The 17,647-nt window shown below is 43.7% G+C and overlaps 1 non-coding gene across 1 annotated transcript; it reads left to right on the top strand.

The window, feature by feature from the left end:
• Nucleotides 1–16,649: 16,649 nt before the first annotated feature.
• LOC140917803 (U6 spliceosomal RNA) lies at nucleotides 16,650–16,751 on the top strand. The gene has a single exon (XR_012160995.1). It is a non-coding gene; the product is annotated as a U6 spliceosomal RNA (small nuclear RNA).
• The last annotated feature ends 896 nt before the right edge of the window (nucleotides 16,752–17,647 follow it).

The following is a 17,647-nucleotide window of genomic DNA, read 5'->3' as shown; positions in this document are numbered from 1 at the left end:
TCCGGCTTGGTGTCTGTCCACCCAGCCGGCCTTGTCCCTCTGTCCTGCCGGCGCCGCTGTGTCTGTGCATCCTGCACTGTGCGCTGCTCCCCCTGTCTTTGGAGGCCTGTCCATGCCCAGCCCACTCATCCTCCTAGTCACCAGGCTTGGCTCCACTCTGGCCCCAGCACTAGTCCTACCCAGACCCACCCTCACAAGACACACCCCCTGCCTGGGACAACTCACCCCTTCCCAGTCTGTGGATTCAGGGGGCTCCGGCCCTGCCCACACTCCATCCTGGATTTCAGGTGCCCAAGTGATGCTCTGGGCTGCTGTGGCAGCACTACATCCCTCCTCAGATTTGGGTGGGCCTGCATGCTAAGAGGGTAGACCACAGCCCAACCAGGCCCAACCCTGGCTACCCCTCTGGTTTTCCCTCACACCAGTCTAGAAGAGGTTAATGAGGGTGAGATGGGGCTAATTAACCAGATAGGTCAGAGCTGAGGGGCAATAGGTGGCCTAAGTAATCCCCTGAATGCTGATGGATTCCAGCTGAGAAAGAAGTGTGTGTGTGGGGGGGGGGGGGGGAGGGGGTGATAGGGTAAAGCCGGGAAGGTGAGAGAAGGGAGATGTGTTTGGAGATTATAGTGCTAAGTAGCCTGCAATTTCTGCCTGGGAGAAGGGCGTTTGGGCTAGCAAACCCACAGAGTTAGGGAGTCAGAAGGTAAGAGGTGAGAAGTAGGAAGAAGTCTAGGGAAAGAGCAACCAGTGTTGAAGGAAAGTGGACTACAATTGCAGGTATAGGGTCCCTGGACTGGCGCTTGGAATAGTGGAAGAGCTGAAGTTCCCCACCAGCTACTGAGGAAATGGCATGGACCAGACAGTGGCGTGCAGATTGCCTAGGATGGTTGTCCGGGGAGACTTTGTGACCCTCAGGAAGGAAGGACTATAGTGACCTGGCTGGAGGGCTGAGTTATGAAGAAGGAGCACCCTTCTTCTTCTGTAGTACAGAAGAGCAAGCATGATTTCATCTTTTGTGTAGAGCAGCATGTCTCCTGTGATTCCAGAGTCTGATGCAATTGACCTGTACTGATACTTGTCTTGCATCATTTGAATGACTGAATGCATCCAGCCAGCTGTCTGACCCAGTGGCAGCTCATAACTATTATTGAGTCATTGCTTTACAGATGGCATAGGTCAAGAAATTTACATGAGCTTCTGCAGTTTCTATGACAGACTGCAGGTCTGTTCTTTCCTGGGCAGCTATTTAAATAATTGTGAAAGTTTTGTACTAGAGCATCATGCCCAAGCTGTATGGGTTGATGACTGACCAGAAGTCTCGCTAGTACAAGACTCTGAGTGTAGTGTGTGATCCTGCTCATGGTCAGTGCTCATCATTGCTAGAGAGCGGTCAAATAAGGTGTGTGATACTTACCAAATGTGGGACACAACAATCACAGAAGTCCGTTAGGTCTACCAAGCTTTGTACTTCTGTGTGGTTGCCTTTTGTATGGCTGAGGTTGCCTGTGTGATAGTACAAAACTATCCCTGAAAAATCCCCTTTTGTACCCACTGTGCACTTTGTGTGATGTTGTGTTCATGAAGTAACATGGCTATGAGGTGAGAATTATGCTCTTCAGATGTTTTCCTGTGTGCTGTGATGTTTAGAACTCCTGATGGCCCTAAGACTTCACAGATTGTGTTTTGAAAGAACTATGCAGCTGGAGAGATTCTAAAATCATTTGTAGCAATGCAGAAATTCATGTGTCATGAATGTTATGGATCTGAACTCCAGGTGAAGCTCTGTTCAGTGGTACTCTGCTGCAAAAAAACCTGGGATCCATTTAGTTCATCTGATCCATAGTGAGCTGATGTGTCTCAGGTCTTATTTCTTTGTTTAGTAGGTGCACATGGACACTGATTCAGATCTTGCCTTGTTGCTTTGTTTTAGTTTTTCTTTTTAACTCCCACAATAGGAGAAACCTAGAGGATGAGGCCATCTTTGTTAAACATCGAGCTTTTCTGGGCACATTAGTCCTTCTGCCTCAGTTTCCTGATGTGGAATAGGTTTTACCTGTGTGGTAAGGCTTCAAGGTGAATTGTTCCCTGTGTGCAAGTTGACTCAATGTCCTCTCAGTTTCTAATGCCTTGGAATAGAGTGTGTTTGGCAGAATTGATTCATTAGTCAGATGTCACAGCATTTACAGCATGTATCCATCCTACCTCAGTGGCTGTGGTTTCTGTCCCCGGGTCACTATTTTAATTGAAAAAAGAAAAGGAGTACTTGTGGCACGTTAGAGACTAACCAATTTATTTGAGCATAAGCTTTCGTGAGCTACAGCTCACTTCATTGGATGCATTCAGTGGAAAATACAGTGGGGAGATTTATATACATAGAGAACATGAAACAGTGGATGTTACCATACACACTGTAAGGAGAGTGATCAGGTAAGGTGAGCTATTACCAGCAGAAGAGTGGGGGTGGTGGGGGGAACCTTTTGTAGTGATAATCAAGGTGGGCCATTTCCAGCAGTTGACAAGAACATCTGAGGAACAGTGCGGGGAAGGGAAATAAACATGGGGAAATAGTTTTACTTTGTGTAATGACCCATCCACTCCCAGTCTTTATTCAAGCCTAAGTTAATTGTATCCAGTTTGCAAATTAATTCCAATTCAGCAGTCTCTCATTGGAATCTTTTTTTTTTTTTTTGAAGTTTTTTGTTGAAGAATTGCCTCTTTTAGGTCTGTAATCGAGTGACCAAAGAGATTGAAGTGTTCTCCAACTGGTTTTTGAATGTTATAATTCTTGATGTTGTCAACTGCTAGAAATGGCCCACCTTGATTATCACTACAAAAGGTCCCCCCTCCCACCCTCCGCTCTCCTGCTGGTAATAGCTCACCTTACCTGATCACTCTCCTTACAGTGTGTATGTTAACACCCACTGTTTCATGTTCTCTATGTATACAAATCTCCCCACTGTATTTTCCACTGAATGCATCCGATGAAGTGAGCTGTAGCTCATGAAAGCTTATGCTCAAATTTGTTAGTCTCTAAGGTGCCACAAGTCCTCCTTTTCTTTTTCCCGATACAGACTAACACGGCTGCTACTCTGAAACCTGTCATTATTTCAATTGGGCTTTTCATCTAATTACCTCATGTTAGCTGTGACCCCACCACATACACAGCTAGTGATTCCATGTGGACAAATTTAGACTGTTGCCTTTTTGCAAGGGCATGAAACTCATGTATACCCTTTTGGCCTGCTTGCTTCTTGTGTTATTCCAAAGTCCTGGTCTGGAGCTCAGACGGGATTTTCCCCAAGACACTGCACACACTGCTATGTCAGAAGTTGGCATGTGCTCTAGTTTTGCTATGGGACTTGCTATCCTAGAAGTGAGTGTTACAAAATGAGACACAGTGACAACTAACTGCACAATTAGCTTAAACCTGTCCAACAACCAATCCAACATAGGCTCAGTCCTGGGTCCAGTTCTGGACAATGTCTTCATCAGTGATTTAGATAATGGCATAGAGAGCAAACTTATAAAGTTTGTGGATAGTGGGAGGGGTTGCAAGTTCTTTGGAGGATACGATTAAAATTCAGAATGATCAAACCCTTTCTCCAGTTTATCCAGAAATAAATAGGATGAAATTCAGTAAGGACAAATCCAAAGTACTCCACTTTGGAAGGAACAATCAATTGCACATATGAAATGGGAAATGACTGCCTAGGAAGGAGTACGACAGAAAGGGATCTGGGGGTCATGGTGGATCACAAGCTAGATGAGTCAACAGTGAAACACTGTTGCCAAAAAAAAAAAAATGAATATCATTCTGGGATGTATTAGCAGGAGTGTTGTAAACAAGACAGGAGAAGTAATTCTTCCGCTCTACTCTGTGCTGATAAAGCCTCAGCTGGAGTATAGTGTCCAGTTCTGGGTGCCACATTTCAGGAAGGATGTGGACAAACTGGACAAAGTCCAGAGGAGAGCAACAAAAACGATGAAAGGTCTAGAAAACATGACCTTGGATGAAACATTGAAGAGAACTAGGTTTGTTTAGTCTGGAAAAGAGAAGACTGAGAGGGGACATAACAGTTTTCAAGTACATAAAAGTTTGTTACAAGGAGGAGGGTGACAAACTGTTTTTGTTGACCTCAGAGGATAGGACAAGAAGCAATGGGCTTAAACTGCAGTAAGGGAGGTTTAGGTTGGACATTAGGAAAAACTTCCTGTCAGAGTAGTTAAGCACTGGAACATATTGCCTAGGAAAGGTGTGGAATCTCAGTCATTGTCTAACTTGTTCTTAAAAACCTCTAAACACCTACCAGGGATGATCAAGGTCTTACTTAGTCCTGCCTTGAGTGCAGGGAACTAGACTAGATCTAATGAGGTCCCTTCCAGTCCTTCACTTCTATGGTTGTGTTGATGGGATAACTTGTTTATGATCTGTTAGTCTCCGCGTTAGAAGACATCACCTCTAAATTTTACTTCATCCCTCAGTTAGTTCCCAGATGTTGTTTTACCTCTTGTCCAGCAGAGGGTGACCTATGTATGCTACAAAATAGCCTCTGAATCCTCCTTTGTAGCAACATCCCATCTTCACTCTCACATGTGAGAGTATCCACTGTCCCAGAGGAACAGCTCATTCTAATAGCACAGTTTGGCCACGACACCTAGTTGAATTTGAATTATGAATAGGTGAAGATGCACACTTGTAGAGATGGGCACGAATAGGAAATAGGACCTAAACCATCAAGAACTTTACAGAAGGTGAGATCCAAATCTGTTTTGGAATTGGATCTTTGTGACTCAGGCTCATCTGTTTTTTCCCATGGCTGTCAAGGGAATCAAGGATTTTTTAATGATTTTAAAAACAGCCATGATTTTAACTGTTCAAGGGTTTTGGCACACAAGCTGCCTTTTGCCCAGGAGAGGGCACTGAATCGCTGCTTTGAAACAGCAGCCAGAATAGCTGCCCATTTCTGCTGCTTACAGAAAAGTCTTTGGGAGAATTTTGTTCTCATTTCTGAGTCTGGTTTTGAAGATCCCACAATCTCAAACACAGAATTCATTTTCTTTAGCCACAGGCTTTACTCTCCCTGTCTGCTTCATGCTCTTATTGATCTGCTAATATTTATCCAGGTTCTTAGCCCTTTGCCCACTCCATTCTCTATCACCAAGAAGACAGTTTTACTAACTATCCCAGACCCCACCCCCTAACCCGTTCAGTGCTGCCCTTTGCCATGTCTCCCCACAACTTCTACCTGCACATGACCCAGCAGAGCAGAACAGTCCTGTTCTCTCTCTTTCATAAAGATACACACAATATGCAGCTTTAATTATAAGCCTAAAAGGGGGCTCCAACTGAGGGCTTCCACTGAGGGAACTGGATGTGTGTGAATTGGCCCTTGGGAGAACATTCCACGGGTTTCATTGTCAAGATGTGCTTCCTGACAGCCAGTCTTACTTTACCTTCTTTCAACTTCATCCCTTTACTCCTACTCCCTCATATGGTTGGTGAATGCCCTGTCTCTCTCCTTGGTGTGCCCCCCCGCCTCCCCTTCCCCCTCCCGTGACCCCACCCTCTTCAGGACTGGTTAGAATGTAGGCCACTTCATAATAGCTGATTAGGCAACTGGGGTGGATTTAGTTCTTATCTGTCTTTGTAAGTCAGCGCTTCCAGTTCCTGGATCACCTGTATTGAACTCCATCCAGTCTGTCAATCTCTCTGGCACTGAGGTGGCCTGAACTAAATGGAGGATACCAGGAATTATCTCATGTGGGCCTCTGCGTCCCTGAGCATTATCATTCCTACGTTTCAGTCTTACTGCTTTCTAGATTTCTCCCTTCCATGAGATATTAATATTATGGTAATGAGTAGAGTCCCCAAAAGAGAGCCCAGGCCCCATTGTGCTAGGCACTGTACAAATGCATAGTGAGAAACGGGCCCTGCTCTGAAGAGCTTACAGTTTAAATAAAAAAGACAGACAAAGATGGAAGGAAAAATAGAAGTGGCATGACTGACCCAAGGTAACACAGGTCAGAGACCAAGCTGAGAATTGAATCCAAATTTTTGAGTCCAGTGTTCTGGCCACTGCACCACACTGCCTCTCAACATTTGTCTTCCACCTGATTTCTCCCAAACATATTAACTTGAAATTTTCCAAGCTGAGTCACTTTGCCCTTTTCCTGCCCATGGTTCTCACTTCTCTAGGTTCCTTTGTATTGTTTTTCTGTCCTCACTAGTTATTTACAGTGCCTCTGAACTTAGTGCCAACCACAAATGCCATTAAGATTCTGTTTATCTGCTTACACCCCTTGTCTTCAGGCCCATTAATGAGGCTTGAAACGAGTGCCAATAACAGTGGTAACCTGCTGAACACCTCCCCCAACTCATTATGATTTGTGATCTTTGTTTGGCTTTTCAGCCAAGTCTTCAATCATGTCATTGTGCCCAATATAGAATTGTGCAAGTAAAATGTCATGATATGCTTGAACAAATGCATTATTAAACACTAGCTGTTACACTAATGTAATTCTATAAAAAAAAAGTCACATTTGCCCAGGGTGATGACTTATATATGTCCAAATCATGTCCTCAGTGACATTTGTGCTACCCCCATTGCCTTTGATGCAATTGCACAGATGTTGTAGTTTGGCCCTATATCTGGAACACAGTACCTCTTCCAGCCCCCCCCCCCCCACCCGTTGACTTCAAAGAAAGCAGGATCAGACCCTGAGTAAACACTACTAAAGATTTTTGTCACTAAAAGGAGAAGAGATGGCTCAGGCTCCGTGTGGCTGTCCTATCTGAGTAAGAAGGAGCTTTATTGTTATACTGTCATCACATTTCAGAGCAGATCAGCACTTAAAAAAAAGACGCTATCATCATGTCCATTTTCATCTGTAGCAGATACAGCCAGGTGAGTAAGTGACTTTTTGGGGCCAGTGACTGGACCAAAAAATTGCATATGTCCTTTTGAGTTGAACAGAACATTTTGTTTGTCCTAAAACATTTGTGGGTTTTTTCATTTTGTTTCATTAATGGGTGCCTTTCAGCCTCTCCTTTAAAAAAAAAAAAAATCCTGTAAACTTCAAAATGAAAAGTAAAAAACTATTTTCTTTCAAAACTGTTGGCACCAAAAGGTATACTTTTTTTCAATTTTTTCTTTTCCATCTGAAACTGCTCCCCCACCCCCTTTGTGAATAGACTATCCAAATTTCACCCAGCTCTTGTAGCAGAGTTACTTAGTATCTATCCCATCCTGGGTGATACTGTTCTGTGCATTCTTACCCCATATAACTTTGTACTTTTTTAGAAACTGGTGACAGCCATAAGATAAATACACTAACCTCAGGAATTAATGCCACATGGGACTTCAGTTCACTCAGTGGGTGAAAGCCTTGATATACAGTACTGTATGTAGACCATCCACTTATGTAGTATCTTTCATTCTGAGGCTTCCTAGAGCACCTTACAAACTTTTAGAGTAAGAGCATTACTGTTGTGTATATGACCTGTCAGACTTCTAACCTTTGTTCCTCTCTAGACCTTTTCAACCTCAGCTGGATCCTTTCTTAAGGAGCGAAGAATGGAGAAAGTTCAACCCAATCCTTCAGCCTAGTGTTTGCTTTTTGCAAGGTTAAAGTCATAAGCAAAAGTGGATGTAAGAATGCCTAAAGAACACTGGGGAAATGTCTGCAGTTGGGAAAATATCAGCCGTTAAAACAGAAGTGTTTCCTAATGGATTTGTTCAAGTTTTCCACCAGATGTCTGCAGCTCTTTAAGTTCAAAGCATGCTATGCTCGCTTGTACTAGCAGAGTAAAAAGGGCAAGGTTGCAGTGTCTCCCCTACATGTTTTTCACCCTCACCTTCTCCACTTCCAATGCCTTAGATACCCAATGAACTCCTCCTCTTTCCTTGGCTTTGTCTGGGGCACCCTTATCTAGCAAAATGCCAGTAGGGCTGCAGTGGAGGGTCAGAGATTTGTGTTATCAGGAAACAGAATGAAAGGGAACTGAATTTCAGAGAAGAAGGACGAGGGCTGTTTTTAGGTTTTTTTTTTGCATTCCCAGACTGAAAGACTAAGAGCTACATCCTAGTAGGGGAGAGACCACATGCCAGCAAGTCATAACTCCAGAGCAGCTGGGTCATGGACACTGGCAGAGTCGACTGTGGGTGTTGAATGTTGTACTTTGATATCTATGTTGCTTTTCTGTATGAATTTGAGTCAGCGGTTACCATCTGATGTTTGTTTAGTGTCTGAGGCAAAATGAGTTGTGGGACTAAGGGCTTGTCTACACGATGAGGTAATGCACTGTATGGGGATGTGATTTCTAAAGAGCACTAGCATGCTGTACATTAACTGGTCTGTGTCGACGCTCTGCTGGTGCACTTTAATGCAGCGCTGCTGGAAATAGTACTATGCTAAAGCACAGTCGGGAACACATAGGCTATGTCGGCACTGCGCAGCTTACAGTGGCCCATCTGTGCTGCGAAAGCCTTGCCAGTGTAAGGCACGCTGTATAGCCACTCTTCGTCGGCAGGAGAGAGCTCTCCTGCTGATAAAATAAAACCACCCTCCAAGGAGGGGCAGTAGCTTTGTCAATGGGAGAGCATCTCCCACTGACGAAGCATTGTCCCCACCGGCGCTTTTTGCCATTAAAACTTGTAGTTCAGGGGGTGTTTTTCATACCCCTGACAGACAAAAGTTTTAACGACAAAAGTGCAGGGTAGACACAGCCTTCGTGCGCATCAGTAAGGTCTACGTGGACTGATTAATATGCAACGCATTAGTGTGCTTTAGAAATCACACCGCTGTAGAGCCCATTACCTCACCACTCTAGACAAGCCCCATCAGTCCCATTTCTGGTTGGCAGGTGTCCCCGTATAGAAACTACTTCCCCCTTTGTAAAAGCCTGGTTACCTGTGTAAGGGTCAAAACTGCGATACATCCATCTACCTGAAAGCCTCCCACCACCCTGCCACTGGAAAAACCCTAACACATACAAATCAGGCAATCAACACTACATAAACCTGAGAAGTGTCAGAGACTCCAGGAAGGCCACCATAGACTTCACTATTGCCTTTTTTTGGGGGGGGGGGTCTGTTTGTGTGTATGAAAAGATAGATGTGCTGTGTGTCTATGTGGGTGAAGAAGTTACTGAGGCTAAGCAGGGAGGCCAATGGGTGAATGGACCATGGAGACTGAACTCCAGGATTACCTGTAGACAAAAAGGGATGGGGAGGAGCTATGTGGAAGTAGCTTTCAGTGCTGCTGCATGTGATATAAAAGGAGCTAGATTTGGGACATCCATTTGCAGGGCTGTTAATCCAGCAGTTTTCACTAGCATTAACTAACGCAGCAAATCACAAACTAGATTTAATTAAGTTCCTGTTTTATTGACTGCAGTAGAAAGCAGTCATCATCCTGAAGCAACCATCCAATGCTAACGCAAGTCCCTTCTTTGTGCACTAGTGAGTCAGCGATCTTTTTACTGAACATCATCGACTATACACTGAGCCATGGGATTCTAGAAGAACCAGTAAACCAAAATCAAAACCAAAAAACCTGAACAAAAGACTAGCCTGAGACTGTATTAGTGTGCATGGAAACTTTAGGCTGAGGCTTTAAAAGCTGCCCATGGATTGGGAATATCCAGTTCCCTTTAACATTAACTGGGAATTGGGCATTCAAATTCCTTATACGTCTCTGAAAAATCACAGCATTAGAGTTTACAGGCAACATTCAGAGAAGCCCCTACCTGTGGGCAACAACCCCAATCACACATAAGCAAGTGATAGAAGGAAAGAGAAGAATGCGCCAGTGAGTCTATTTGAGGGCACTGTTTTCCACCACAAGCACACATATATTTATATATTGAACGGTTCAGCAGCACCCACCTTCCTTTAAGACCTAACTCCTTCTATCTTGCCCTGCCCCAAAAGCCTGCAATGCCTTTTCCATACTAGTTCATCTAGACCAGTGGTTTTCAACTTTTTTTTTCATTTGCAGACCCCTACAAAAATTTCAAATGGAGCTGCGGACCCCTTTGGACCCCCAGGAGACCATGAAGCATAGGCTGAAAACCACTGATCTATACATCACCTTCCTGAACACTCACCTCTTCCATATTATAGATCATTGCTTGTGTGCAATGTTTTTAAAAGGCTCCAAATTCTTCCTTCCTCTGGGCTTCCCAGCATATTCCATGTCCTTCATTCCATTTATTAAATTATAAGATCTTGATGGTAGGGCCTGTACTCATATTGTACATGGTGCTGTACAAGGCACAAAGTCAGCAGCGAACAAATAATAGAATCATGGTGGTGCTTTTTGTATTAATTGGGCCTACGCATTTGGTCTAATTGTGAGCTCAACTGTAAGAAGTAAGTAAAAGTTCATAACATTACAATCTATAACAATGGCTGTTGATGGGGAAAGGTGAAAAAGAGAGACAGACTGAATTTGCACAAATAAAAGGCCTCCTGATAGAACTCAAAGACAGTGTTAATAGCCTGCCTGGTAAACAAAAGAAATGTGGGACTGAAAATCAATGGACCAAAATTGGTGTGTCAGAAATTAGGCCTAATTGTTTAGCAAAATAATGAGGGGATAGGCTATTCTTCCCATCACCCCATTGTGGGTCTTTAAAAGAAAAGACTCCGGTGGAGGGGGAGAGGGGATGAAGATGGCAAAGAAGCTAAGATAAGAGTTGCTGGATGAAAGAAGAGGAAGGAGTGTCCCTCATCAACGTTTTTACCCCCACCATCTCCTGGGACCCTGGGATCCAACTTGATATTGTTGGGCCTTTGTCTTGATCCCAAAAGTAGCCTGGCTTGCTCAGGACAGGAGATGGGGACGCAGGTGACACTGTCACCTCCATCGGCTTCACCTAAATCCCAAATACCACTTGGGATGTGAGATTTTTGTCACTCCCTCCTTGTGTGTCCTTTTCATTCCTCATCTTATTTCTTCTCTTTCCTACCCTTCTCCTTTTTGCTTTCTGTCTAATTCCTGACTGGCCAAGACTGTATTCTGCAACACTGCTGTAAGCCAGCCACCAGAAAGAGGCAGTTAAAAGAAATGCCTTAACTAGCCTAGCTCTGGTACAAATTTGCCATGTCTCAGAGTGGCTAATAAGACCACATGTTGTGCCTCTGTTTTTTCCAGAAGCTGGAGTTTCTATCTTTACTGTTCTTTTCTCTATCCTCACGTGTGTTTGTCTTGCTTTCCATTCTAGGAAATGGGATCAAACTTTAACGATGACAGCCCCAGTCCAGCTCAATTAACTTCTCTTCTCTTCCTCAAAAGAACAGTTATTACCATCTTTAATACCATGTGAAAAACTGTCCGATAGGGAGGGGTTTCCTTCTAAAAACACTCTCCAGCTAAAGCATCACTGAACAGGGGACAATGTTAAACTTTCATTTTAACTTAATCCTTTACATTTCAAATGTGTCAACTGTGTTCCTTTTTCTACACACCTTAATAAAAGGTTAACATGATTTTAATGGTGTATTTGCCATGGTAGTAAGCAAGCTGAGGCCTCTGCATTCCAAACCTTGGTTAGCATTGTTTAATATTGGACAGGAACATGGAACACCACCTTTGGTTTTTTGGGGCCCATATATTCCATCTAAATTAATGTATGCTCCACAGCCAATGAGAGAGAGAAAGTGTACATGTCACTTGTCTTCCTGAGTAATTCATCCATCTACGTGTGATTGCAGCCTGGCCCTTGCAAACTGGGAAATGCTGGGCCATGTGCTCTGGGTGGACTGAGATACCAGAGGGTGGAAATGCAGCCTGGCAGTGTGGAACACTGAAACACTAGCAGCCTAGTTTGTCCTGTTCATTAGGTGTGAGGAGCTTTAGATCATTGTTTCAGACCCTGTAGGTTGTGACACAAGGGTTTGAGAGTGCTTTGATCCCAAGCCATTCCCATTCCTCATCTCCAGTCTTCCAGTGAAGCGGATTTGCTGAGCTACTTGCAACTAAGTCCACCTCAGATGTCCAGGTCATCCCTTAAACCATTGCACCAATTCCTCTAGAACCTCTATGCAATACCTCTTTGAAGGACTCCTTTTGCTTGTTCACCTGAGTCTATATATCAGAACAGGGTCCTAGGGAAAGGGGCAATCTGGAATTCTGGTCATGAGCACCATAAATAAAGATTCAGCCATTTTGTTACATCAGAGTACAGCTCCTCCTCAATGTAAAAATGTATTACAGCACATACACTTTGGGTATAGAAGGAATTGTCTGAGCATTTACAAGGAAATTGGTTATTTAGTTTATACCCTAAAACTAATTTTAAAATGGATCCTTTCTGAAATTTAACACCCATGTCAGATTATTTATCCCAGATTATGTTAACAGAATAATGCGGAGTATTCCATAGAGTTAAAACTCACTGAAATCTCATGCTTTGACTAAGTTTGAAGAATTAAATTTGTTAGGATTAATGGTTATTTTTTTTGCTGTTGTCCTTCATAACTGAAAGCTTTTCCTTCAGCAGATGACAAATATTGTTTGACAACAGAGAATTCCATGAAGAACTACATTCTCTCAAAATGGCTGCCTCCCTTACTGCTCACAAGGGGAGTGCTGCTAGAAGCCTCCTATTGTTCCCAAGGGGAATGAGGCCAAGCTGCCCTCAGGGAAGATGCTGACCCATACAAATGTAAGTGGCCACCATCTTCCCTGAGGGCAGCTTGGCTTCACTCCTATAGGGAACAATGGGAAGCAGAATGGAGCTGGTATTACAAAATGGAGTGGTGCAAAAGGGCCAGAGTGATGGCAGAATTCCTGAGCCCCAGATTCCTCTGGCATGGGGGATTCCTTAACTAGTGTGGAGCCAGCTCCGATGTCACAATGTGCGTAGCCTATGCAATATGGGTTCTGCATGGGGCACGTTTGAGGGTTAGTGCTGCTGGACTAAGCTGTGTTGTAGTGATCTCTGGCTACCAGATAGCAGTAGCTCCAGAGGCCTGTTTCTCCCTCACCTCATCCTTTGCCCCAGTAAACAAGAATCTAAATAATAAACATGAAAAGAAAGATCTTGAACTAACCTGGTGTGTGCCCATCATCACTCCATCTGCATGGTGTACCACTTTAACTAACCTATCCTCTTTATTCTTTTGGCTTTTCAGATAGTAAAGACTGTCTCTTGCCATTGTGTTTTGTGCAGTGCCCAATACAATAGGGCCCTAATTTCTCATTGGGGCCTGTGGACATTATTGTTATAATAATCTTCAGGCCCTGAAATATACATGAAGATATTATAGAAACTATAGTTACAAGATGTCGATTTTGTCTGACTTTGCAGACTTGAGAGTCTGTTGCTTTCCCACAAAATGAGTTATGATCTGCTATGAAGCAAATGACACATCATGGCCTCGTGAATAGCTTTATATTTGCTTGCTTCATGTCAAACAGTTTCTGTTTCCTCAAAACTATTCACACTGTTTACCACCTAAATTTTCTGCTATTAAACACAGACATTGTCACTTTTGCTTCTGGTCACCACTTCTTAAACATACCTCTCGGTTTGTTGACTCCATTTTCCTTATCCAGAGTGATTCATTTGTTCACTCATTGACTGCTCCCTAGCACATCTGTAACATCCTGAAATAGCCTCTCTCCCTGGCACTGTGTGATGGTGCCGAACTCAGGGCACTTCATAACTATATATGTCACCAATCTTGGCAACAGTTGCTGGTTTGGAACCATTTTCTTAGGTTATTTATGTAACATTCATCACGATGGTATCTAAGCCCTGACCTCTCAAGATGTGGCTCAGGAAAACAAAGAAAGATGTTGGAGCATCAGCTTTCTGGCCTAAGTAGAAGCAGTGTACTAATGACATATTTATTCTTACCAGTGTGCAGCATCCTGGCCACCTTTTTCCATTTCATCTAAAGACTTGCTTGCCTTTCAAAGGATTTTCTTTTCAGTACATTTTATTATTTCCAGCAGATTTTGCTCAGTATACTGAGATCCATTTTCACCTGCTGTTCATACATTTCAACCCCAGATTCTTTTCATAAGACCAGTCATTCAGCAATGCCCCCATTCTCTCAGAGGCCCTGGGTGAAAACCCGCTGAATTCAATGGAAGGACTCTCCACTAATGGGCTTTGAATCAGACTCAGAAATAGGCATCTCTCTCTCCACCTCAGGCTGTGTCAAGGGAGCATTCTCCAGAATTGGATCCTGAATCTAGATCATCACCTACCACCTCTCTCCTTTCGGAGCTCCCCTGTTCATGTCTGGCTGTGTTAATGCTGTACTTCCTCAATGTTCAAACTTTCACTGTTCTGGAGCATGTTGATGACAAAAGTAGGTTCAATGCTTTTTTCATAGATTCAAAGGCCAGAAGGGATAATTGTGACCACCTGACTTCATGTATTACACAGGCCAGATAACTTCCCCCAAAATAATTCCTAGAGCAGATCTCTTAGAAAAACATCCACCTTGATTTAAAATGGTCAGTGATGGAGAATGCGCCACAACCCATGGTAAGTTGTTCAGTGGTGATAACAGTCAGCTCTGGGTTCTTGGGGAACCAGGGCGCAGTATCTAGCCTGTCTGACTCATGAAAGACCACCCCCACCACACACACACACACCAGTCTCTGCTTGAACCAAAACCGATCAGAGAAAAGGCTTACAGAGAGCAGTGAAGGGTGTTGGGAGACACACCTAGACCCCTCCTGACAAGGGGGACAAGATTAAGACATCTCCATTAGCATACAGAATGAAGAACAGAGACAACTCCCCTAGCCTCATCTGCATGAAAGATGGGACAGAGAGACATCTCCATTTGCATACATAATGGAGAACAGAGAACCGGACTGAACTCTGGGACCAGAAAAGCAGGGAAGCACTGCATCATGGGGGATCTCTGCTCCAGATATTAATGAACCTATGCCTGCACACATCCAGCTCAGCAATTATCTGACCAATTCTCATAATAAATCCTTGATTGATATCCAAAATACTGAAGCAGCCTCATTGCATTGTGAGCTCCCTAGAAGAAAACACCACCCATAGCCAAGAGTGATCCGCTCCTATTGTCTAGCCTAAAGAAAACCCTTGAGTCACAGTTTACCTATAAACAAATCTAGTGTTCTCCCTTGAACCATTGTATTTTCTCTACAAAAATCCTACACATCCTCCAGTCAGTGTTCTGATGCATGGATCCAACCTCTGCCTCAGTTCCACTGGGACTCCATCTCCTGACTGATCATGCTGGGGGCTCTGCCGGTCTCCAGGGCTCAGGATCCTGAGCTACCACCATCACCTGGGAACCCTGACCAGTTCATGCTTCAGGGAGGAGTGAGATCTTTTTTTCTCTTTCTCTCTCTGTTTTCCTTTCTACCTCAGGTATTAACCTTTAATAATGTATGTTATGTTGGTTTAGGCTCTCCTTGTGTAGTTATCACTATTATTCAATAAATAACTTTTATGGTTAAGCTGGTTGCTTCTCTCTCTTTGAACTTTACTCTTTTGTGTTTTTAGCTTCCCCCATTTACTCTGTAGCAATGCTTCTTTTACCTAAGCTAAAGATCCCTGTAGCACCCAAAAATACTGTGGGGTTTGCTAATCAAGTGGGTTACTACGAGTACAATTGTGATGTGAAAGTAGGATAGGGATGTGTTAAACCTGTGGTATATAAGGGGGGGAAGCTGAAAGTGCTGCTTGACCCAGCCCATTGAGTACAGGGACGTATAAGGGGATCAGCTTGAGAGTGATGATTGACCCGGTCCGCTCAGACTTGCTCTGTTTGTGTGTGTGCGCATGCATGTTCATCTGGTTCTAGGGCTGGAGGACCCCAGTCCTGGGGAAACTTCAGGATAGCTCCACTGGGAGGGGACTTGCAGAAGGAAGGAGTAGAGCTCCATATGAACACACAAGTGACATAAGCAGTACATTAATAGAATTACAGAACCCCCCCGCCCCCCCAAAGAGTAACCCCAATAAATGAGCATACCCAAAAGTAACAGGCACATCTGGTAACGATAGCTAATTACTCTCACCATTAAAAATTTACACCTTATTACCGGTCTGAATTTGTCTAGCTTCAACTTCCAGACATTGGATTGTATTGTACCGTTCTCTGCTAGACTGAAGAGTCTGTTAAGTATTTGTTACCCCCATAGGTACTGATAGACTGTAATCAAGTCATCCCTTAACCTTCTTTTTATTAAGCTAAATCGATTCAATCACTATAAGGGATGTTTCTAATCCTTTAATTATTCTTGTGGCTCCACTCTGAACCCTCTCCAATTTATCAACATCCTTCTTGAATTGTGGGCACCAGAACTGGACACAGGATTCCAGCAGAGGTTGCACCTGTGCCAAATACAGAGGCTATATAATCCTTCTACTCCTACTTGAGAGTCTGCTGTTTATACGTCGCAGGACTGCATTAGTCCTTTTGGTCACAGTGGGAGTGTATGTTCAGCTGATTATCCATCATGACCCACAAATCTTTTTCAGAGTCACTGCTTCCCAGGATAGAGTCCTCCTCCTGTGAGTATGGCCTACATTCTTTGTTCCTTTCGTGGATGCCTCCCTGGTGGTGTGGTGCTGGTTGTTATGATTATTTATTTACAGTAGCATCCATTATGTGCTGGGTGCTTTCCAAACATGTAAGCATACTCCCTGCTTAGAGCTCACTATAGTTGGAATGATACAGAGAAGATTAGCATGCCCCCTGTGCAAGGATGACACACAAATTCATGATCTAAAGATAGAGGTCAGGGGAAGGAGAAAAACAATAGGCAAGATATGTACAATGAAGGTACAGATCAGCACTATTCACTGTAACTGGCACAGTAGTCCTGGGTCTCTACAGGGACTTGAGTGTGAACAACCCAAGGGAGGTCAAACCATGCATAAGGACTGCATGGAAGAAAGCATGGAGGTGATTCTGGGAAAATCCAAGAAAGTAGGATGAGGTTGGAAGCCTTGGCAAAATGGAGGGGACAGGATGACATGAAGCCAGACAAGAGAGGATAAGCAGGGAAGGGCAGAGTTATGTAGCGCTTTGAAAGTTGGGGGGGACAACATAAATTTCATATGATATTAGACAGGAAGCCAATGGAGGGATTCAAAAACAGGAGTTACACGGTCAAACCAATGGGCAAGGAAGAGTTTACTCCCTTAGAGCTTTTCAGTTCAGGCTTCCTCCTTTATATTCTTCTTGTTTCCATGGCTGGCAATACTACTAGATGCCAGCACTTCCACCACTAGACGCCAGCTGTAACAGTAATGATGTTTTTGCATTCACAGCCCAGTTTGTTCATGGTGGGGAGAAGAGCCTGAGCCTTATTACAAGCTAAATTAAGAAAAAACCCAAAAAGAGTAGTCAAATCCTCACTGCTGCTGTAAATTGATTTCCATGGAGTTTTGCTCATGTTGCCCCAGACCTGAGCAGTTAGGGGACATTCCAGTTAGGTGAAGAAATTGGTGACAGTCAAGTATTTCTTCAGTGCAGTCTTGTTATTTACAGGGAATATATCAAGTCCTGTGTGTCTGAACACAGAAGGAATCAAATAGCAAGAAACAGCTTATTTTACTCACAGCCCCCAGAACACACTCTCTTTTCAACCCACACCCCACCCAAAAACTTCTCCCCAGTTTCTTCCAGGGTCA

The sequence above is a fragment of the Lepidochelys kempii genome, chromosome 9, assembly GCF_965140285.1.
Source record: "Lepidochelys kempii isolate rLepKem1 chromosome 9, rLepKem1.hap1, whole genome shotgun sequence".
NCBI classification, from domain to species: Eukaryota; Metazoa; Chordata; order Testudines; family Cheloniidae; genus Lepidochelys; species Lepidochelys kempii.
This window is presented reverse-complemented; position numbering and strand designations above follow the sequence as displayed.